The sequence below is a fragment of the Pinus tabuliformis genome, chromosome 6 (genome assembly GCF_031772625.1).
Source record: "Pinus tabuliformis cultivar Carrire ecotype Pingquan chromosome 6, CPIR1, whole genome shotgun sequence".
NCBI classification, from domain to species: domain Eukaryota; kingdom Viridiplantae; phylum Streptophyta; class Pinopsida; order Pinales; family Pinaceae; genus Pinus; species Pinus tabuliformis.
The window spans coordinates 1,223,162,192-1,223,187,511 of record NC_142292.1 but is presented as its reverse complement, the minus strand read 5'-3'; positions in this window follow the sequence as shown (position 1 = coordinate 1,223,187,511).

Genomic DNA, 25,320 nt, shown 5'->3' with positions numbered 1-25,320 from the left:
TCCAAGAAAGAGAGAAAAGTCATTTAAAGTCAATTATCTCTGGTATGCAGTTTCTCTTAGCCTTACCTGCGTGTACGCAACCCAAGTTCACAATACCTGCATATTTGTACGCTCTGTATGTAAAGGGGTGGGTGCGTACTCCTGTAAAGGTCAAAAGGCGCAAGTTTCACTCCAAAAAAGTTACTTGTGGTCATTTCTAGAGTCTTCTAGAAGCTTGTTTGACGTGTAAGAAGCGCCTCCAGATGGTTCATGTATCCCTACCAAAGAGGAACTTATCCCATCAAGAGGGGAGCTATCCCATCCAAAGAGGGGCTTATCCCATTGATGGTGGACTTGAATAACTTCCTCTAGAGCACTATAAATACAGGCATTGGGCCAAAGGGAAAAGAGGTTGAAAGCTGAACATTCCTAAGGGTAGATGCTGCTGGAATTAGGACTTCCTTGTAGAAGCTTGTGAGGAGAGATTACCATCTTTGCTTGTTTCCATTGGGAGGTGGGTGAGCTGATCAGAGTAAGGGAGAACTCTTGTGGACCCTCGGAGGAGCTTGCACAACACCAAGGCTCAGGTTGTAATGGTTCCTTTTGTTACCTTTTAATACAAATTAGTCCATTCTTCTCAACAATTTGTTATTTATGAGTTGTTTCATATACTCTTTGGTCTATATGTTAAATATGTTTTATTTTATGTGATATTCAGGTGCTATTTAATCGTTTGATTGTTAGTGAATGCAGGTTTCGAGGGGAAGGAGGAGCTCATCCGGATCAACGAAGTTGGACTACTACAACAGCGTTGGATTACAGGTAGGATCTAAACACTTGATTTCTCATATTGTAAAAGCATATTTAGGGAAGGATTGCTCTTATTTGTCTTGTTTGTCATTAGAAAGTCTTAGGCTTCTAGGAAGGTCGGTTGTGTCCGCACTAACGACTCTTTCCGTGTGACACACTCTGTCCCTAAAGGTGTGGGTGCGGACCCCTGTGAAAGTCAAAAAGGTGCATGTTTATTCTAAAAAACCCACTTTGGGTTAATTCTAGATGATTCTAGAAGGAATTTTGACGTGGATTTGCCGCTCTTAGGTGGTTCATGCATCCCAAAAGAGAAGGAGCTAATCCCTTGAGGAGAGGAGCTATCCCTTTGAAGGAGGGCTTTATCCCTTTGAAGGAGGACCTAGTAACTTCCCTCCATTGCACTATAAATTTAGGCATTGGGCTGGTTGCTAGGGAGGTTAGAAGCTAAACATTTTTGAGGGTAAATGCTGGTGAAATTAAGACTTCCTAGTTGAGGTTAAGAGGAGAGATCACATACCTTTTTGGCTTCATTGGGAAGAGAGTGAAACTTGTCAAAGTAGAGGAGACTTCTTGCTGGACCTTGAGAGGAGCTTGTACAGCGTCAAGGCATGAGTTGTAAAGTTCTTCTTATTTTGAATTAATACAATCAAACTCATTTTTCTCAACAAGTATCTCATGTTATTTGTTTCATGAACTCCTTGAATTTCATGTTAAATATGTTTTATGATATTGGCTTTTCAGGTGCTATTTAATTTGTTTGCTTGTTTGTGTTTGCAGATTCGCGACAAAGGAGCTCATTTGGATCGAAGGAGCGAAGGCTTCCACAAACTCGCGTTGGACCTAAGGTAGGCCCTAAAACACTTGTTTGCCTTTGTTTATAAAAGCGTATTTAGAGAAAGATAGTGTCTGGTTGGTTTGCTTGTCATTAGGTCTTCTTTAGATTCTAGGAAGGTCTATCTTGTCCGCAAGATCGACTTATTCCGTGTGACAATAAGAATGCCATTGGAAAAATGATGGGTTGTCAAAACATAAACCCAAAAACCACTAACTGTAAATTGACTATTTTACCTCAATTTTATTCAAAATTATTATTATTATTATTTGCTAAGGCAAGAGCGGATCCTTTTTATTCCATTAAAAAGAGAAATAGTGTACAATCAGCGACCTCGGCGGTGGGGCTCACCAAAAGGACGCAAGACGACAAAATAAACCAGCAGTCCAAAACTGACCATTGGATTCTAAGCTAAAGATCTATCAGATGAAAAGCATATCGGGTGGCCAACAAGCTCACCCTTTAACCAACACATCGGACCCGATGAACCCTATAAACCATAATTTATAATCATATCGGGTCCATTTTTGGCATAACCGGCTATCACTTTTGCCGCCCGAAATCCACCAGTTGCACGATTCCCATGAGGTCATGCAAACAGCTCGGAGTATAACCATTGTATCGATCCCACCAACATGCACGTTCCATCCTGGCCGTTGAATGCCCTTGCTTGATCCAACGGTTAGGGATCATATCACGCAGACTAAATGCACCGAAAGTTAGTGCGTGATGAGGGCGGTATTTCCTCCCCACCCGAAGCCACGTGTCGCGTGGTGAATGGAATCGCTCCCGATTGTGAAAAATCGCTTCCGGCCTAAAGAGCTTGCGATATACCGGAAACCACCCCGCAGGCAGTAAAGCGATCTCAGTAATACAAACAGGGGTTTTTCATCTGCCGAGAAAGTCTGGATTCTGGCGCAAGGGCCAAAGGAAGATGAAGATCCCTCCTTCTGGCCATCCCTCTGAGACTGTTGGTTTGCTGTTAAGGAGATCGTTATAGACCTGCATTCTAAAAAGGACCTCACATAAGTCAAAACAATTCATAATGACTCCAGATCAACGAGACCCCGTCTATGTGGCTCTACTTCAGAAATTCTGACTCTTGAATTTTCCTGATGCTGTTGTCGGTCGCTGATGGCCCTGGATGAGCATCCCTCCTTCAACTTGTCATCCATTATCTCCTCCCACCAGCAGCACAAGTCGGTATGCTTGTTTCGTACTCCCTCATTTGCAAGCCAGTCCGCCACTTTGTTGGCTTCCCTGCGAACATGCACCAACCTAAGAGTTCTCAGCCTTCATAGGTGTCCTTGGATTCTTTGGTAGACTTGCAGAAGCCTCCAGTGTTCTGAGATTTTCTCAGGAGTAGCGCCAACATTTATCCTCTTCACTGAGTTAATGACTAATTCCAAGTCAGCCTCAATGATGACATTGTGAATGTTGTGCTTGAGCAGTATTTCCAGGCATGATTCCATCGCCATGAGCTCAGCCATATTGTTGGTTGTTGTTCCTAGATAACTGTGGAAGATGAATTGTATGTTTCCTTCTTCATCTCTCAAGACCCCTCCATAACCAGCCTCTCCTGGATTCCCTTTTGAAGCCCCGTCTATGTTGAATTTTAAAAATCCATGAGACGGGGGTTGCCAAGAAGACTTGTCTGTTGAGGTCTTCTTGTTAATCTACATAGAACCCTGAGGGGGAAGAACCTTGAGCTCTAACTTCTCCAAAATTCTGGCCTCTCTTTGACTGATGGGTTTGCCAGTAGCTGCACTTCCCAGGATATGAACAGTCTCTTTCAGTTGTTTAAGGATTATCTTAAGGATGCTGCTCACCAGACTCATTTTCTCCTTGAAAATCCTGTTGTTGCGCTCCTTCCAGACATTCCAGATTATGAATCTTGGGGTCAGCATCCAGGTGGAGTTAATGATCTCATTGTCCAAAAAAAGTTTCCTCCAATTCTTCAACGTAGTATTGATGTCATTAACATTTCTATCTGTCTTCTCAAAGACTTCACCAACCCAATTCCAAAGTATTGTGGTGAAAGTGCATCTATTCAATATATGATTTGTAGTTTCTTCCTATTGTCTACATAAATGACATCTTGATGGACCAAAAAATCCTCTTTTTCTTAGGTTATCCCATGTCAGAATCTTGCCCTATTGAACCAGCCACTTGAACAGTTTTACTTTCATCTAATGAGGATTTTCCTAGATTCCTTTCCACATCTTATCAGTGTTTGGAAGGTTGAGCCCTGCATCTATTCTTTTGGCTTCCTTGAGGTTGAAGAGACTTGTCTTGTTCTTTCCCCATCTTAGTTGATCGTTCAAGTTTGAGTTCAAGATTTTCCTCTTGTCTAAAAGACCTTGAAGGGCTATAGCTTGAGTATGCAACATGTCCATTCCACTGTAATCTGGAAGTTTCCAAGTTCTCCATTTCTTATCATTCCTTACTTGGTCCCAATAGTCACTTACCCACCTTAGTCCCTTGTTGATGGTATCAGTGTGAATGTTTGCTAATTCTTCACTTTGTAGATTGTCCTCCTGCTGCCAATTGTCCTCCCAGAACCAAGCCAAGTTCCCATTTCTGATCTCCCAGAAACTATGGTTTTGGACTAGGGCCCTGTTCTCCCATGCCCTATTCCAAATTGCAGAACCTTTTACTTGTCCTGTCATTCTGATGAGATTTTCCTCCTGCCATTCGCTAGCATATTTGTTCTTCCAGAGTTTTGCCCAAGGGGCTTGTATTTCGTTCAGCCATCTCCACCAGATTTTGGCGCCAAGAACTCTATTTAGAATTCCTGGGTCATGAAGACCCAAGCCACCATAGGACTTAGGTTTGCATACTTTGTCCCATGCCACAAGGGCCCATTTCTTCTTTTCTTCACCTTTCCCCCAGAGAAAGTCTCTCTGAATGTTTCTTATATTGGTCATTACACCAACTGGTGCTGGAATGGCAGATAGCATATAGATAGGGATACTTTGGAGGACAACCTTAGTGAGAATCAGTCTCCCTGCTAGATTTAGAGCTTTGTTTGTCCATTTGCTGATCTTATCTTTTAGCTTATTAAGATCAGGCTCCCAGATATCCTTGTGAAAAGGTTTTTCAGTGAGAGGAACTCTTAGGTACTTCACAGGCAGTGACTCCCTTTGAAAGCCCAAAATTCTGGAAATATTTCTTTGAATTGAAATATCTGTATTGAAAAAGAAAATATTTGATTTAGTGAGACTTACCTCTATGCCTGCTACCCTAGCAAACTCACTCAGAATCTGTTTGAATGCTTTGGCTTCCTTAACAGTGGGTGTTCCTTGAAGCATAGTGTCATCCACAAATTGCTGATGTGTCACCGTGTCCCCACCTTGAGTGAGTCTCAAACCCTAAATTCTCCCTTCCTCGTTAGCAGCTCTGATAGCTCTTCCTAGCCCTTCCATCATTAGAATGAAGAGGAAGGGAGAAAGAGGATCTCCTTGCCTGAGACCTCTAGAAGGCTTGAAGGTTTTGGAAGGAGCGCCATTGAGAAGAATTGAACAGCTGGCAGTGGTAACTAGCGCCATAACCCATTTGATCCAATTGTGATCAAAGCCATAGGCTTTTAAAATTGCTCTTATGTACGACCAGCTAAGTTTGTCATAGGCCTTTGCTATGTCCAGCTGCATTATCATTCCTGCCTGTTTGTTGGTGATGAGTGAATGAACCGTTTCATGTGCTTGGATTATATTATCTAGAATTTGTCTTCCTTCCACATAGCCCGTTTGTTCCTCTGACACTAGGGTTGGGAGGAGAGGTTTGAGACGGTTGGCAATGACTTTGGATATAATTTTGTATATCACATTGCATAATGCTATAGGTCGAAATCTATCTGGAGAGGTGGCCTTCTCCTGTTTGGGGATTAAGGCTATGAAAGATTCATTGAGTGCCTTTAAGACTTTCTTAAATCTTCGAGAGTCTTCCACAACCTCCAGGATGTCTTGTTTCACTATCCTCCAAAAATCTTTCAAAATGTCCACATTAAAGCCATCCGGACCTTGTGCTTTCCCATTTTGCATCTCTTTCATGGATTCCTCAATTTCTTTCTTTGTAACTGGTCTATTGAGATTGAAATTATCTTCCCTGGTAACCAATTTAGGGATGTACTGAGTGAATTTTTCTGTAAACTGGTGTCTATCTTTCGAGGTTTCCTCAACAATTTTCTGAAAATGCTAGAGTAGAACCTTCTCCATCTCTTCATGAGTGTTTCTCTCTATACCATGTTGATATGTAAGTTTCACAATTCTATTGTTGTTTTGGTGAGCTATGGTGGATCTATGAAAGAATTTGGTGTTTCTCTCCCGTTATTTAATCCATTGTACTTTGAATTTCTGTCTCCAGAGTAATTCCTCTTGAAGGCATCTGTTGTCCCATTCCTGTTGGAGTGAATCTGCCATCTCTTTCCTTTCATATGTATAGCCTTCTGTGATAAGAATCTGGTTTATTTCCTTTAGTTTCTTTTCCACCTCTCCTTTAGCTTTGAAGATGTTACCATATTCCTTTTTATTGCATTCTTTGAGTCTGCCTTTAATGTGCTTGAGCCTGCAGTGAAGAAGGAACATCTTTGTGCGTTGAAGGTGAAGCTCTTCCTTCCACCATTGTTCAATTTTTGTGAGGAAATCTGAATGTGTGAGCCACGAATTCTCAAACCTGAAGGGGGTGTTCCTTGGTTTACCAAAAAGAGAAGCTTCCAATTGGATAGGCCAATGATCTAAACCTCCAAAAGGTAGTATGAGTGCAGTAATGTTGCTTCCACTGAGAAGAAGTTCCTCTGAAACCATAAATCTGTCCAATTTTGAGGCCACTTGGGTAGAGCCCCCTCTTTTGTTATTCCAAGTGAAGATTCCATTGCTTGTTTCCATATCAACCAATTTCATATTGATGATGAAGTTCTGGAAGGCAATTGAGTCTCTACCAAGTATTCTTGTTCCTCCTTTCTTCTCCATGAGTGATTTTGTTATGTTAAAATCACCTCCAAGAATCTAGGGTAGAGCTGGGTATCTCTTTTTCATATCCTCCAGTGTTGTGAGGAGTTGAAGTTTGTCCTCCATTGGTTGCGGACCATAGACATTGGTGATCATGTAACATTGTCTGTCACCCACCGGTTGGAAAATCAGAGAAAGGTGATGTTTGGATGCCTCCGCATCAATCACACCAAATTTCTGTGGATCCCAGAGAGTGAGAATACCACCAGCAGATTTATTTTCCTTAACTTCAAGGTATTCATATCTATTGACCCATTTGCTATGTTTTTCATGGATCCTCTCCACTGAGCATTTTGTTTCCTGTATGAATACTATGTCAGGTTTTTCCTCTTTAATCCTTTTACCGAGATTCCTCTGTTTTCTTCTGCTCCCTAGTCCTCTAATGTTCCAGGTTGTGATCTTCATTGAGGTGGGGTTATGAAGGAGCAACTAGAAAGGTATTTCATCCTTCTTGCATCAATCATGAGTTTTCCACACTCCAGTAGTAGCTCTTTCTATCTTTTTCTTCCCCTCCTCTTGCCTGGATTCTTTGTTAGTTTTCTTATTATTAATCCTATTGAGGAAGTCCCTTTGTTTTTCTGGTTGTCATGTCCTCTTTTGACTCCTATAGCTGATTGATGTGCCTTTTTAAGGAATATCTGTTGGACTTTGTCCACGTCATCCTGAGGGATGGATTTTATTCCCAGGTTGCCTCCCTGTTCTAGAAACTTTTCCAGCTCTAGGTTCACCCTTTCCAAGATCTTCTGTAAATCTTGATCCTATGTACCACTTTCACTTTGAGTCATTTCCTGGTCTTTTTCTCCTTCCATGGTGCTCAAAGGGTCCGTTGTGTGTTCATTCTGTTCCTGAGTGTACTCCATGCTAGTCTCTTTTTCTTTCCCCCTGGCTGTCTGATTCTCTATACTCTCTTTATCCCCTCCCTCAACTTCTTCTTCTCCTAAGATCTCAAAACGGTTTAACTTTTTTTTTATCATTCACACTAGGGTTCTTTTGTGTCTTCCTTCCTCCTCCTTTTCCTTTTCCTCCTACTTTGGTGAAACCTGTCTGGTCTTTTCCTTTGTTGGTGTTTAGGTTTTCCTCCCTACTATTAAGAGGACAGTCTCTGGATAGATGTCCATGCTCATGACATTTGTGACATCTGAATGGGATATGTTCATAGTCAACTGCTTGAACCCATTCCTCGTCATAGACTTCCAGAATGACCTCATCTGGAAGGGCTCCTGATAGGTCCATCTCCACACATATACAAGCATAGGATGTATATTTTCCCCTTAGAGTTGCCTCTGAAATTTTTAAGAAATGACCTAATTTATTGCCTATAGCTTTTAAAGACTCTGGCATCCAGTAATCTAAGGGTAAGGAGTATAGTCGAATCCATACCGGTATTGAAGTGAAGGTTTCTCGTTCTGGCACAAAGTTCATTGTCCATGGCTGCATATAGAGACTAGTAGATGCAAAGAAGTATGGCCATCCTTCAAAAATTCTCTCTATCTTCCATGTTCGTAAACACCACAGTAAAAAAACCTTTGGATCCAAGATGTATATTTAACTCCCCCTTTGGTTTCTAGTTGTATTTTATCCAGGTGTACAACGCTTTCTCTGATGGCTAGATTCCAATAAATTTACATATGATGGCATAGTTAGCCCTGTGATCTTTGTGCGCTTGCAGAGCTGGATCGTTCAGAATAACCCAAGGTTTAGTTATGGTCTTGGGTTTATAGGGCCCCATCTTAGTTCTGTTCTCTGATCCTTGACCTCTGTCTTCCTCTTTCTCCTTCTGACAGTCTCCTTCGTGAGCCCCTTGATCTGCATTGGTTTTGTTGCCTTCTCCCTTCTGCGTATTTGTGTTTTTTGTCTTGACCTCCAAGGGCTATGGAGGTTTGTTCTTTTTCCTTTCTCTTCCTCTGTTTTCTTCCATATAACTGTAGGAGGGAGTGGAGCTCCCTCCTCCCTATGTCTCCATGGAAGCTTGGTACCCTCTGTCACTTGTTGCATTAAACCCTATAACCAAAGCTCGCTTATCGTATCGCCATTATTATTATTATTATTATTATTATTATTCAATTTAACCAAGTCCAATACAACATTTCTTAAAGGAATTACAACACATGTTGCCTCATCAACAATGGAACAGGAAATGTCTCTGCAACAACCCTAATCAAAATTCCATGCAAATAAAGTTAATAAAGGCAAAATCATAACCAAGATCATGGGACATGTATTCTAAGTTGAGTGTTGGGAAAGACATCCTAGTGTGGTTTTGTTCCCATGGTATTTTGTAGATATGGTCAAGGGAACTACGGTTATGTTCTAATCCACGGGTTTATGAATGCTTCGGCATATATGTATAGGGTTAAAACTTACACTTCCTTTAAAGTATCATGTTCCCCTTGATTCACAGCTAGAAGAGTGAAAAAAGTTGGCATAAAATGTTGTTCATTTATAACTTTCAGAACTCCAAGATTTTTATATAAATCCACATCATTATGTGAATGAGTATTAATGTATGATCTAGATTTATTAATGATTAATTTATTTTTATTATCGGGAAGAAAATAATATGTTCAAAACATTCACTAAACATTCACTAATAGAGGGAATATCCTTAATTGTAGAAAAATCTTCTAATGACTCATCAGGTTTTATCCTAATATTATTTATTTCATAGTATAATCTATTGCAATCATAATTCTCAAAATCAAAGAAAAACTTATCTATAAACTACTTCAATGAATGGATTGATGCAACCCACAATGTTTCACACCACTTCTTAATGTGGCTTTGAAAGTCAAAGTGAATATCTTGCACATGATACCTTCATGAAAAATATCATGAGAAATACAATTTTGACTAAACTGAATAACATGTTTAGATGCAAATATTTCACTTTCACCATTGAATTTGTTCTTTGACAAGAATTAACTATCTTTAAAGGAATGCTACATGATACTCGTCTAGAAACACATCTCCAAATAGTTATTGGAAAGGAGCCATTAAAAAATAAAAAAAAAATTAAAATGCAAAGCTCCAAAGGTCAGCTTGTCAGTATGCCCTCCTTCTAGCGCCAAAATTGTTGATGCTTGGATATACCAAGCCAATAATGGGGAGATCACCTGGTCAAGGCCCTAATTAGACCTTTTTATGTTGATGTTAGTGTTTCCAACCAATATGTGGGCCTAGTTGCCATTGAAAGAATTACTCCTCATGAGGAGACTTTCTAATATGATTTCCTAAATCTAAATGCAGCCTGGGGTAATATGAAAAATACGGAAATAACTATTCTATCCTAATTCTAAAACTAACTCTATATAAATTTATCTTGATCTAGAGAGGGAATAATCTCAATCTCAACCAAGAGCAAGGTGAATGGACCAGAACTGTTCAAATCTAAGATTAAAATGAACTGATAAATCACAAAAATAGTTCATATGACTCACAACGATTGAACAAACATGTGCATATCTGGCTATCTGAATAAATAGATACTAGAACCATTTAAACACATTCTTAGACTCAAATGATAACAATTGATTAATTCAAGATAAGATACATTATTGTATCATAGAATCAATTCAAATGATACAACAACAGTTAGAGTGAAAAATGAGTATGCAATTAAACTACTAAATAGTTATCAACCAACACCAACATGATCTCTTCAATCCAACATTCAAATTTTATCTAAATCTAACCAACCATGAGAAGGTATATTTTCATTGGTTTTAAATAAAAATGAAATCAACAAAAATGCAAAAATCATACAATGAATATTGATTTAGAACAAAAATAAATCAAATTGATTAAATGTAAAGGTCAACAACCAGCCCTCGAACTCATACAATAGTGTACAAAAAACTGAGATTTGGCTACAACCTTCAGAGTACAAAAGATTTCAAAGAATGGTTCATAACAACATGAGCTTCTCTAAGCTTCAACATCTCCCTTCTTATACAGTCCTACTAGGTTCCAAGTTCCTTCAAGAAATTGATTTTATAGAAGTGCAAATCCTCCGCCCTTTTTCCAAAAATTAGACGCCCCCCCCAAAATTTTATCCCATGGTTCCCTTTAATACCATTTTTCTTTTCCCAAAAATTGGTTCAATTGCAATTTAACAAATAATTGAAAAATAGAGATGAAGATCGATTCCCTAATTTTCCATGAGTTAGAGGATCAAATCCTTACATATGGAACTTCAATCCACAAATCATGAGTGACCAATTGCGTACCTATGGGCAATAGAAAATATTTAATTAGTAAAAAGAAAAATAAATTTGTAAGAAAAACATAACAGAAACAACACATTGATATTTTAATGGTTTTTACTAGTTCTTCCTATAAATTTAATCAAAATTAACCACTTAAAAATATTCTCCTTGATTTCATCTAAACAATGAACCATTCCATGCCCAAATTATATCTATAGAAACCAAGATTTGTGCTTTTTAATATTCAACACTCAGTAGTTGTTTGATTAGGTATACAATAAAATTGTGGCTGTTGATCTTACGGGCTCTATGCATTATGCAACTTGCACTGTAGTACACTTGAAAAGTCTGGCTTGGGTGATAAGTTCTCGGAAGGCTAAGTGAAAAACCACCAATGGATTCCTTCGAGATGGCGAGATATGAGACGAATAAATTTGATGTTGCTTGGTGTAAAGCATATCGAAATGGAAATTATCTTTGAACCTCGAGCTCTTAGTACATGGGAGAAATTTCATTTGTAGACATAAAAGATTATGAAAAAGATTCAGGGAATATGGATTCAAAAACATTAAAAAGACTTTGCTAAGATCAAATGTTTCGGAAGACGAGAAATTGATCTATTATTTGACAACAATCAAGTAACATAGTGTGACAACCCATCAAGTAACATAGTGTGACAACCCTCTGTCTCTCTATATGTACATCCGTTATAGATTTGTTATACATATATATAAAATATGAAAAAAATGTATAATGGAAACCTATTTAACGATAAAATTTAATAATATAAACTATTTGTTACTAAGTTTTTGTTTTTCCATTATATATTGGTTGGTTATATATATATATATATATAAATTATGAAAAAAAATTTATAATGGAAACATATTTTAATGATAAAATTTAATAATATAAACTATTTGTTCCTAAATTTTTGTTTTTCTACTTTCTATGCATGAATCTGATATGTTTTGTATATTCTATACAAAACATATAAGATTCATGCATAGAAGGTAGAAAAACAAAAATTGTAGTAACAAATAGTTTATATTATTAAATTTTATCATTAAAATATGTTTCCATTATACATTTGTTTCGTTATATATATATATATATATATATATATATTACATCATTTTTTGTTTCTTAGTTTGTATAAATGTCATGATTGAGTCATCCATTTCTTGATTCTCTTTAGTTGTTTGGCCCTCTCTTGGTGCTAATTGAATATGCATGCTTTGATGTGTTGTTCATCTAGTCATTTACTCTACACAACATGCAATCTGCTGCAAAGGGGCATTGACTACAATAACAAAAAGTGTTAAATCGATATGGTTAGTTATTATTCATAGAAGTGGTTCATTAATACAAATATCATAAGAATTTTCCTTACCAGGTCAACTATTCAAGAATATTGGTTCAATTGTCATGTGTTCCTCTTCTTGTCATGTATCCTCATCTACATACTCTGCCATTCAAACAAGAGAAATTATAGGTACACCATTTGCAAGTAAATATTAATAATCATAATCGATAATTTTGATTTTATAGCTTTAATACCATCATGGCTAAGCTACACACCACCATCTTCAAGATGCACTCCACCATCATTTGGCTATTGTCCACTGCCAACCTCATTATTTTTGTTGATATCCTACTTACAACAAATAGAAACATTAATTTATGGGTGAACTCAATCATGAATAGATTTTACAAATAATCAATAATTAAAGTCCATTGATTTATTTATCATGTCATTCAAAGGGTTAGATTGTGTTTGCACCATTTTTTCTCAATGTTCAACCACAACTTGGAGATGAACTTGAAATTGAGCCGAAGGTCTTCTTCAATGGTCACAATTTCGAAGTGAGCCCATTGCTTTGCATAATTTCACAAGTTTTTCTTATCGGATGCAATTAAATAAAAGATGGATGATGATAAGAATGATAAGGTTTATTTATTTGGTACTTACAATTTGTTCTTTTAGTTTTATATAACCACCATGGCCAAATTTGTGCTACCCATGCTTTTCTAGTATTTTGTTAGTTACTTTTGACATGTTTGGGAGCCTATAAAAAGTTTCAAATAGGTTAGATATCCCAATTTTTATGTAGAATTAAAGAAAATGTAGTGTTTTAAATTCAAAATATCATATACCTTCTTGGACTAGATGGCATCTTCCCTTCTTTACTCATTTTCTTCTCCTTCACGTCCTCTAGTAGGTTCTTGCACTCACTCTTGGGAATCATTGGAGATGCTCATACCTAATGATTTTTGCAAATGAACATTATATTGATCCTTCACATATTTCAAATATGTAATAGCCAATGAGGTGACTTCATTTTTGTTGAAAGATTCACCAAACAAGTTGACCAATTAATCAATAAGATCATTTTTTAAATTGGAATTTTGAGCATTCCACCATGTGCATATGATGGGCCCAAATATCTCCAAAACCTTCTCATTCATCTGCTTATAAAAAAATTCAATTCCTAGGAAATGATATGACTATTAATTTAAAATAATAAGAGATATGTGTGTTTCAATTAGATAATAGGAAATAATTAAGACATTCATAAATACCTAGGATTTGTGGTATCTTGGTTGGAAAAATGTTCTTGTCCACTAAAAAGGTAACTAGCATTGTTCTCCTCATGGTAACACATGTCAATATAGGAAGGAAATCAACAGAATCAATAATTGGCTCATGTCCACCATCATGTGCACAACTTGGCATGTACCAAGAGGGCATGTCATGTTCCACAAAATGTGTTTCCATATGATTCATGAGCTTATGTGTCATAGAAATAGAAGAAAATATCCTCACGGGTATGTGGCTCGTGCTAGGATATTATGGCATTGATGAATCACTACTACTAACACCAACCTATTAGTAGTCTCATGTGTGGATCCTAAAAATGCTTATAACAAGAAAATGTATTTTATTCAGATCATATAAAAGCAGAAAACCAAAATTCATATATGAATATGTGGTTAATAATATTTTTAAACTATGGTGCTTACCCCATATTGTTGTATATCTTCCATCAAAAGGTTGCACCTTGCTTTGTTCACCTGCATTGGTTCACACCTAGCCAATGCAATAAGTTCCTTGTTTTCCTTTCTCATTAACTATTTAACTGTCTCCTTCAGGTTGATGGATTCAAACAATTCATCATTGTAATCCACATTATTAATATCAAGTGCGCGCGCACACACATACACACAAAACAAGTTAATTTAATTATATATATTAATAATGACATTAAATGGATATGGATATTGTTATTCATTTACCTTCTTTGAGGTTGGTGCCTTCCCATGATCACATTCCCATAATATAAGAAGCATGACATATTAAAATATTACCTTATAATATAAGAAGCATGAAATATTAAAATGACCTTTCATTCTATGTGACCGTTTTTAGCCTTTGCGCACATCAAAAGGTTTTATTTCTCCAAATCCACAAAAGTATAGGTAAGATGTAAAAGGATAAATTGCACACTCTCCAACTTGAATCAATCAATTTGGAGGTGAATAAACTCTAGGCATGCATTTTTCTCTCTACCAATTTTATCTTTTAATTCACCAAAACATCATGAATATTTGTGCATAGAAATCATCTTTTTGTAGTGTAAATGCACTCCTAATTGTACAAATATATTGTAATTTTTTTAATCATCAATCCACAACTAAAATATCAAATTAAGGAGGCTTTGCTGACTTTGGATGTGCAATTTCATATAGCCAACTTTCACAATATCACCCTTTAGTTTTACAATGAATTTTTTATCCCTTTATACACAACCAGTATGTTTTTGTCTACAAATTCCATTATAAGGTTATATACACGTGTAAAATTTAAAATAATGCCTTATTCATGTTGAACAACTCAATTTGGATCAAAATTGAGAATAAGGCATCCATTTTACTCTAAAGCGGTTTTGCCTTTGAACTTACATGAAATCCCAAATCTAGGTGCAAGAAAGCAACTTCTCTTGTTCTTTAATTACACTTTAAATGAGATAGATAATTTACCATATATCTAAATCCATATTCCAACTAATAAAATTATTTTTGGAGCTACAAGGAAGCTTGGGCATGCATTTTATTTGGTCACATAGTACAATTTTGACCTTCCAAATTACAAGGAAGTTTTTTCCTCTTATGCACATAACAACCATTTTTAAACTTGCAACTACAAAATTAGCAACATGAATAGGTATAATATTATAAATCACACCCCTAATAACTTGCACAACTCAAATATAAGGTATAATACAACCTTGGCACACTTTTTACAAATAGGTTGTGCATTTATAGGGTTTTACTAAGCATCTCTTACCACTTTTTGCATACCAAAGTCTTTTACGACTACAAATTCAAAAAATAACTATATAAGTTTATGTAAAATGATTTGAAATTAATCATTTACAATTTGAATCACTAATATTGAATGTGTTTTGGGACTTGGGAGTGCATTTCAGTGTAGCCCGAGGTGCATTTTGCACCAAGGCAATTTTTTTTTGTTGGATTTAAATTTATATTACCTCAAAATTTCAAAATACATCAACAAGAGGGACATTGTTCTTCCAAAGTTCACAGTAAGAGGTCTCAATATGCCATGAGGGAAACTAGATATATTGACTGCTTATGGAGGAGTAAGTTTATCTAAAATAAAGACCAGTTGTTGGTTACAGTCAAGCCTACCATCTACTGAACTGCAACTAAAAGAGGAACATCTAATGAAATCCATAACATAAGATCTAGAGTCTGAGGAGGTCACTAGAGTTGGATCCTTGGCATTGGTCCTTGGGGAGCTAAAGGCTTAAATTCACACTAGAGGTGACTCTCTAGGTGGGCTTGTTGTGCATCTAATCTCTCCAAGTATGAATGTTTTTTTTTTTCTTAATCTGTCTACTTCTATTATTTGTACAAAAAGTTACAGCAAGGCCACAGCCTTGAAAGTCTTGCCATGAAGTTGGCATTTTACAAAAATGATCATGATCTCAGTACACAGTAGACCTCCAGCAGTATTTTGAATTCACATAAAACTCAAAACAGTGCTAAACATAAACTAAAACGAAACTTGCACAGCTAGACAACGCTAGACATAAACGAAACATTGACTGACAGAGACCTGAAACATGCATTAACGTCGAGATTCAAAATGGAGTCGAGCTCCTACTTCAGAAACTGCAAAGTGCGAAAACCCGGGTGGGATCAGTCATCCTCAGAGGTGTATGGCTCCTCAACGACCCTACATCCGAATTGTAGTGAGTCCTCCGAGTCAGAATGATGAACCGCCGAGCCTGTTGGTTCTCCTCGAGCTGGCGCACTTGGACCTGCAGGGACAGCCGAATTCACCATAGAGGGACCTCCCATGACCTGGCGCTGATTGTCAATCGGATTCGCCGTCCTCTGGTCTGCAAGAACTCCAGGATGGGCCACTCCCGAACCCCGGACATCTTCACATTTTTCAATAGTGACTGAGACTATGAAGGTGGAGTTGGCTAAAGAACACGGGATGCGGTAGCGAACAGTGGGGTGGGCTGCATGCTCACAATCAACAGTCCTGACTCGCCCGCGACCCCTGCCTCTGCCACTTCTGGTGACAGGGGGACTGCTTCGACCAGGTTCCAGCGCGTCTGAGGAAGAGTAAGAAATGGGGGTGGACCGCTGAGAGGTGGCACGACCGCGGGAGCCGCCACGCCTGCTCCCCATTCTGGGCCGTTCGCGCGGCATGGCAATGTGCAGAGGTTTGTCAAAAGAGCGGATACACGGAGAGGAGTGCCCAGAGTGAGGCGGAAACAGAACCCTGACTGAACCGTATGAACCTGGAACCAGAGCCCAGCATTTATGGTATGCTCTTGAGCCGAGTAAGGGAATGACAGGCCTAAGCTCGCTTGTAGAATAGCTCAGTGAAACACACAACGCAGCAATCCATAAGGCCACAGAGGTCTGCGACGAAGCCGCGGGAATGATGAGCTTATGGAGCGCCATAGCACAGTAAACCATGAAACTGATGGAGGAAGTAAATGCCTTCATTAATATGCTTGTGCGAGACCAGCTCGCCCGTCCAGTGCGATAACCCATGGCGTGCTTGGGCTGACACCTGCCCATGTGATATGCCACCATCGTACCCTCTGATCTGTCAAGCACCCGCATCTGGGATCCAAGTATGAATGTTAATATCATTATACCCACTTAATTTCATTCAAGGTAGAAATAATATCATTCTGGTCCTCATACTCCTCTTTAAAGACCCTTCCCAAAAGGGTTTTAATCTTCCAATGAAGGGTGATGGAGTTAAAATACTGGCTTTGTCTTCCCCTAGTATGACTAGGGTTGGGAACCCAGTGGGATGCCTCCTCTAAGATTTCATAATCTAAGAAATTTTGACAGCCATTGGTGGTGAGGATCTCAAGCTATAAAATCTCTTCATGAATTTCAAGAGGGTAGTTGAATGAAAGATAGTCACAACCTCCTATTCCTGGGATTGGGCTCGTGGCCTTCCTTGGGGGCCATGGCCACCAACCCCCTAGCAATTGTGCATGTGTTGTCAGGGCATAATGCACCAATAAGAAAAAAACAAGCACAAAAGTTAGGGCTCAACAATAGAGAAATTAAAGAAACTGAGAAAATTGAAAAGAGGACTAAGTCTAGAGTTGTTGAATGAACAAGGAAGTCTAATTTGTTGGAAACTTAGTTATACTGGGAGAAGGGGGGGTGAATCAGTGTAACGTCTAATGAATCATCATAACCAATTTTTATCCAAACATTATTCAATCAATTAAACACTTAGATAACCAACAACATAGTACATGAACAACAAATCTAAACATGCATTCAACTTCAAAACACAACATAACAAGAAACACAAATGAACACCATATATTTTAGGTGGAAATCCTAAAGGGGAGAAAAACCATCGTACTTTTGATATGATTATCTTCTTCTTATTAATATTAAATATTTTATTTTATATAAATTTGTTGGCCCCAACTAGCTAGAAGCAACCACTCCCTCAACATAGATTTTGTTGGCCCCAACTAGCTAGGAAGCCCCAACTCCCTATCTTAGCAAGCCACCACTTACTGGAGGCCCCAACCTCCTCAATATCAATTCATTGGTCTACTAGCTAGGAATCCACAACTTGTTGGAGGCCCCAACCTCTACACATACTTTTGTTGGCCACTACCAACAAGGAAGCCCCAACTCCCTATCTTAGCAAGCCACCACTTATCAGAGGCCCCAAACTCCTCAATTTCAATTTGCTAGCCACTACTAGCTAGGAAATCCCAACTCCCTATATTAATAAGCCATACTTTTGACCACCCTTTCATTCATTTTCATATTGGGTCCTCTTTTTCCACAATAACACAACAACAACCTTCTTGCAGTCAACATAATCAACAACACCAAAAACTCACACAATGATAGTCTAAGGGTAGCAATACAAACCCTCACTCAACCATACAACACAACCATCAATTGTAGTGTAATACATGGCAAGATACACAATACATGGCATCTAGAACAATGGACTAAACCTTTGCAACATTCACCCTAGATTTGATCATTGCTACATATATATTATTTAGCTTCATAATGCAGAGAAACTGAACTAATCTCCATCAATGACATACTATGTTTATGCTAACTTTGTCCTCATCAAATTGGACCAAATCAGCATACTAATTACATTCCATTTCTCTTTATGACCATATCAAATAGGACTTGATCAACATGTTACCATTCACACCAAATACCATGGGAAAATTCCTTAGGAATGCCCTTGGTTTTCCTTTCTCAACCTACAAGAAGTTCCACAGGCACATCGTAGCAATCCAGAGGTGAATGTCATGGGTAGGGTGAAGCAATACCACATATTTAAGCTAGTGCCACAGTCATGAAGAGGTAAGACAATGAAAGTCTCTATTAATCATCAAAATTATGTCTTCTTACTCCTAGATTTGCAACCACTAAATCAACACTTCTGCAAGCAACCTGTAAAAGACCTATAGGAACATTCTAACCCTTTGCAGCATCATCCAACCACCTAAAACTATGATTCACCATCAATCAAGCCAAACACATATGAAGGTTTACATCAATGCTAACCAAACAATATTGTTTCCAACAATCTCCCCTTCCAGCATTGATTGCAACCCCAGCTAATCCTTCCATCTAAAAATGGCCTCTAAAAACTTATCTCCTCAATCTCTCCCCCTTTGACATCAATGAAAATGGGCTATGGTAGAATAAGATGACATCAACGTCAACGGTGCCAACAATATAATCTCATAGTTTTTGGAGACATTTGATAAGTTCCCCTAGGCACGTGTTAATACTAATCTTCTTTAACACTAGTGTAGTAGTACATGATGATAAAGCCTTGGAAACAATACAACTGTATCCATCTCTTACCAACATCTCCACACATAAACAATCCTCTGATTTGAACATGAACTCTTAGCAGCAACTACATCAATCTCACTAACAAATACAAGGGTAGTAAAATGAATTACATCAATAATGACTATTACATGACATATGTATCATCCATACACACTATTGGCTGCGTGGGGCCTGACCCAGGTTCAGCGTTAGTTAGCCAAACAAATCCCTACACTACTGGCCCTTTCGGCATCAGCCCGCGGAGCGCGGACCGAAGTCTCACCCAAAGCAGTATGGGGGGATGTTGGAACCAAGTTTCCGCACCCTGAGATGGTCGTGATGTTAGTTTGTACCCTCTGAATCTGCTTCCGCACAGGTCACTAAGTTCTAGGCTCTGTTAGTCTAGCCCTTTATTCTGATATTCCATACCTCTGCGAAGAAGTACAATTGGCCTTCACGAAGCCCTATCCTGTAGTTCAGGTACTTTCACGCTACTATGACAGCGTATTGTATGAGTTCCCAAGTTATCTTTAAGTGTTTTATTTATCTTACTAAAAAATCACAGTTAGCACTGCGTAAATAGATATTCTTACTTGCGTTCAATTAACCAACGTAATTACATACATTCGCGCATCACATAAGCATTGTAAATTAAATCCATACACAATATTACAAGATGCATTAACAGGAAACAAAGACACAGAATTTGTAGAATTCTTCTCTTTATTGATATCTTCAGATGATTACAAACTCTATCCACCTTGCGCACACAACTGCAAGGGTCCACGCACTCAGTTGCGGACTTCCACCCTAGGCCTCTGCGCACTCAGCTGCAGATCCTCTACCTATGCTATGACCTAAAACTTAGACTTCTCTAAAGACTTCCTCATCGCTTAAGACTTCTTACTTCTAAAGCTTCTTAGGGATTACTTACTTAGCTCTTTTTATACATTTATAGCTGACTTTACACTTTACAAAATAAGGGCGGACAACCCTTTATGACTCATGACACCTTCGCGCTCCACGACCACAAAATGTGGAGACTTTACAACTTCATTACAAAATATGACCAAAAACATGGGATTTTAGCCCCAAAACTATTCTTAGGGGATTTCGTTCCCAACAGTCCCCCAACACAAACATCGTGACTTGCCCTCAAGTCACTCTATGGGCGCGAAGAACTCCCAGCTCAAGCTGTATGACCGCAACCTTGACAATGCACTGTGCGGCCACCTGCTTTGCTTCTTCAACCATTTTCTCAGTCACTGCTCCTGAACTGTCGACTTGAAGCTTTTGCTGAGTTGCTTGTAGAGTTGCAAGATTTCCTTCAATAGAGGTCGTAACTATACAAGCCTCATCCAGCCAGGGCTTCAGTTGCGCCTTCAACACTGCTTCCTTGTGTTGTGCTACATCCACCTGTTCTTTCAGCTGCTTGGCCTCCTACAGCTTTTCCAGTCTTTGTGTGAGTGTGACAGTTCGTATTGTGCCTTTAACCTCATCATAGTGTTGTTGCAGTTCTCGCACTTCTGTCTCCAGTCGTTAAAAATTAGGGTCCTCTTGCAGGCTCGTCAGGACCTCGAATGACTGCTCAAAAAGTTGTGTGTAGTCTGTTACTGCACTGTCAGCCACTACTATTGCCTCTGTGATAGCGATTGCATGCTACTCCTTTACTTCTGGCGAGGTTGAAGGCTAGACCTTCAACTATAATTCGGTAATTTGAAGGTTCAAATCTAGTTGAACCCTTTCAATCTCCATGCGAGCATCGTGCACCCCTGTAGCTAGCTTGCGGACGCTCACCTTGACTCGTTCTTCCTCAGGAATGGCCAACTCTGGGACCATTCGGCATGCCTCCTCCACAACCTGAATTATACTCTTATTTTGGTTGGTTACCTTGGTCATGGCGGCGATGGCAGAGTCTCACTGTAATGCCATGTACTCATTGTTAATCCGCTGCTTGCTGATCACCTGTAGGGTACGATGCTCACAGGCCCTCAACTCTGCAATCACTCCATCATGCAATAGGTGGAGCACCTCGCCAGGGAGCACTGCTAGATTCAACCATACTCCCTTAAGAGCGCTGAAAGTGGGCCTGTTAGCTTCATTCTCCGTGGTCAATGCTCCATCAGGAAACACTAATGCGTTGGAGACCTTTGCGTGCAGCATCTCGGCAGCTTCTGAAGTGCTGATGGCAAGGCTGGTGGACACTGTGCCAGCCTGTGATGTGCGGGTCTGTAGCTCCTGCAGAACTATCTGGATAGCCCCCAATATTAGTTGTTGCTGCTACTCAAACTGTTGTAGGGCCTCCGCGATGACATCCCGCACCATGTCACTGATGTCATGCAAATCACCCTCTGTGAGGGTGATTGGGTCTAGTGATGTCTTAGTGGCCTTGGATTTCTTCCTGGACCCTCCTTTCTCTTACTCCCTTGGACATTTTATGCGAGCGTACGTCGCTCTTAAGCCCCTATACTACTAGTGTAACCCCTTATTGTTATTAGTACAACCCACTTATTATATTGATGTACTCATGTAGTGCCCATATTGTTACTAATGTGCCCCATAGAAGCCCACTATTGTTATTATTGTGCCCTTACATTATTATTTTTATGTTGGCTCTGATTATGTTATGACCCCTTAGACTCCTATATATAGAAAGGAGGTATTTTCATTTGTATCATCGAAGAATTGTTCATTTATGTAATGTAAAGGAGGTTTCCCCCTCGAAGAGGCTGAATTCTAAGGCGTTGATCTATCTTTTCTATCTTTTCTTGAGCTGGTTTCATAACATTTGGTATCAGAGCTTTGGATTCTAGGGTTTTCGCTATAACTTTTTTTCTGTGACGTTTCAGAAGTCGAAAAAAAAACCCATTTGAGAAGAGAATGTGTTGAACCTCGGGTCCGAATTTCAGAGCTTTTTTCCCTATATTTGCGGAGATATGATCTGAGGAAATTGGTCTTTTTGCAAACTCTTGAATTACATTCCAAACAGGTGACCTGGGGAAAATCGTCATAACTTTCTCTCTGAGCATTGGATTGAAATTTCGTAAGAAGGTACAGAAAGAGGACAGAATGTAGTTTCTTTTATATCTTTTTCAAAGCCAAAGGTCGAAAACTTGACACGTGGCACTTCATACAAGTTCGCTCTTATGGAAAGGTCTATAATCAGGTCATCTTGGGAGATTGTGCATAACTCTTTTTTGGAGAATCCAATTTGGATCAGACTGGTGGCATTGGAAAGAGGAAACAGAGGGCTACTATAGGTAGAAATTTCAGAACTTAAATATCCACAAGTACAGAGTTACAGTCTTTTCAAGATCGAGGTTCTAAAATCAAGAAAAAGCAAGATGAGGAAGTTTGATGGCAAGGATCCAGTAAATTGGATACTTCAGATGGAGCAATATTTTGATCTACATGGTGTACCACTATTACAAAAGGTATGTATTGCATCTTCATATTTAGAACCAGATCAATTTTTATGGTATAAAGGGCTTTGTTCTCGTAAACAACTTGTTACGTGGTCAATTCTCATGGAGGAAATGATAGCACATTATGAGGATACAAAGAGCAACACCTTCTTTAGAGCAACACCACAACAATTGGAAAGAGTAAAAGGTCTTTGTGACATATTTGAAAGTAAAATTATGGCAACAAGGAAGTCTACCCCTCACAACTATAAAGATGGATGTGTTGTTTCTCCTAGCCTTCCACAACCTACAAGGGTTACACCACAACAATTGGAAGAAAAAAGAGAAAAATGGCTTTGTTACAATTGTGATAGCAAATGCACTAAAGGTCATAAGTGTGCTGAGAAGAAATTATTTTACATAGAGTATGAAGAGGAGGAAGAAAATGATCAAGAAACATCAAAAGAAGAGGATATATGCCAGGACCCGACCCCAGAGAAAGAAGAAATGAATCAAAACATATCTTGTAAACTATTAGCAAGAATGACCACTCCTCAAACTCTCAAGATAGAAGGAAATATCAAAAAGAAAAAGGTGCAAGAAGTGAAAGATCACATCAAGAAAGAAGAAATGAATCCAACCATATCTTGTAATTCACTGGTCGGAATTACCACTCCTCAAACTATCAAGATAGAAGGACATATCAAAAAGAAAAATGTTCAAGAAGTGAAAGATCACATCGAGCGTCAAGAAATGAATCCGACCATATCTTGTAAAGGATTGGAAGAAATTACCACTCCTCAAACTCTAAATATAGAAGGACATATCAAGAAGAAAAAGGTTCAAGCAGTGAAAGATCACATCGAGCATCAACAACAAGTTATCCAACTTTTAAAGGATAGCTCCACTTCGGTGCAAAATCAAATGAAACAACAGGTAGATCAATATCATAGTGAAAAATGTTTTGATGTAGGCGATTGGGTATTTTTACTGCTACATCTAAAGCAAGCTATTTATGAGAAGGAAATGTTGGCAATACTACATGCACTTAAAAAATTGCAACCTTACCAAATGGGAAGACTCTTCAAGGATGAGGATGTGGAAGCATTGTTTTGTGCTATTTCTATTATCCAACCAGATTGGATAAATGAAGCAAGGTATGAATGGAAGAAGGACAAAGAAGTATGGCCACTTATTCAAAAGTTGCAAAAGATCCCAATTCAAACAATATTTCCAGATATTGAAAAGGAAGGAAAAATCATATTGGAACCTGGAGTAGTCACAGAAACAAGAACCCGACAGCTACGAAATCGATCAATTTCAGAGTATCTCATCAAGTGGAAGAACTTACCCGTTGAAGATTCCACATGGGAGGACAAGAATTTTATACATAAGCATCAAGAACTACTCAAGCATTGAGGACAATGCTTTTTCAAGGAGAGGGGCATGTTAGGCCCCTATACTACTAGTGTAACCCCTTATTGTTATTAGTACAACCCACTTATTATATTGATGTACCCATGTAGTGCCCATATTGTTACTAATGTGCCCCATAGAAGCCCACTATTGTTATTATTGTGCCCTTACATTATTATTGTTATGTCGGCTCTGATTATGTTATGACCCCTTAGACTCCTATATATAGAAAGGAGGTCTTTTCATTTGTATCATCGAAGAATTGTTCATTTATGTAATGTAAAGGAGGTTTCCCCCTCGAAGAGGTTGAATTCTAAGGCGTTGATCTATCTTTTCTATCTTTTCTTGAGCTGGTTTCATAACAGTCGCCTATGGGTCCATGTCATGCTGCTCTGTCTGCTCGTCTGTCTCTTCCTCTGTCTCGGGTGAAGTCGAACTTGCGCCTTTGTTAGAGCCCCACTCTATTCCACCTGTTTTCTTCTCTGTCTACTGAGCGACGTCATGCTTCGTCTGGGCCTTGTTAGTGGCTTCCTTTTTTCTCTTTTCAGCCAACTGTGTCATCTTGAGCTTGGCCTCCTCCTTCTTGCACTACTCAACGGACTTTCTCCCTCTCACCGCTAAGTTTGCTGTTGTGCGCCATTCTGCCGGCCAATGATCAAGTACTGCATCAATGGCATCATCCGTTGCTAGGTAAGGCAAGTCATACCATGTTTGCACAGGGTCCTTCCGCACCCTGATGGACACATGGTGAAAATATGCCTTAAACTCCACGTAGCCCTGCAGGTTGGCAAACACTGTAGGCGACAACTGCGGTTTGCGATTGATGGCCATGTGGATGTTCATCTCCATCAAGATCCAGAAGATCTTGTTGTCCTTGATGCACTGTGCATCCTTGGTCACCCACAGCGAAGCGTACTTCGCTGCTTCTGGTAGGTCTGGTGCAACCGAATGGAATTGACTGTCCTCTAGCAGCTCCCATGCTACCAGCACAATAGACAGCAAGAGCCACGTGTAGTGGAACATCTTGCTGAGATCTTGTGCCTTGCGGAAATTCACAAGGAACTCACCGCAGATATAGTGCACCCAATTGAACTGGACTCCTTCGGCGCACTGGGCTGCTAGAACGATGACAGGTGCCAGCACCTCATCAGCGCGAGGCTTCCTCATCACCTTCCCTGCCAAAATCTGCGTAGCCATCTTTATAGTAGGGTCACTGATGCTTGATATGGCATATCCGTGTAGCTTCTTCACAAGCTTAAATTTCT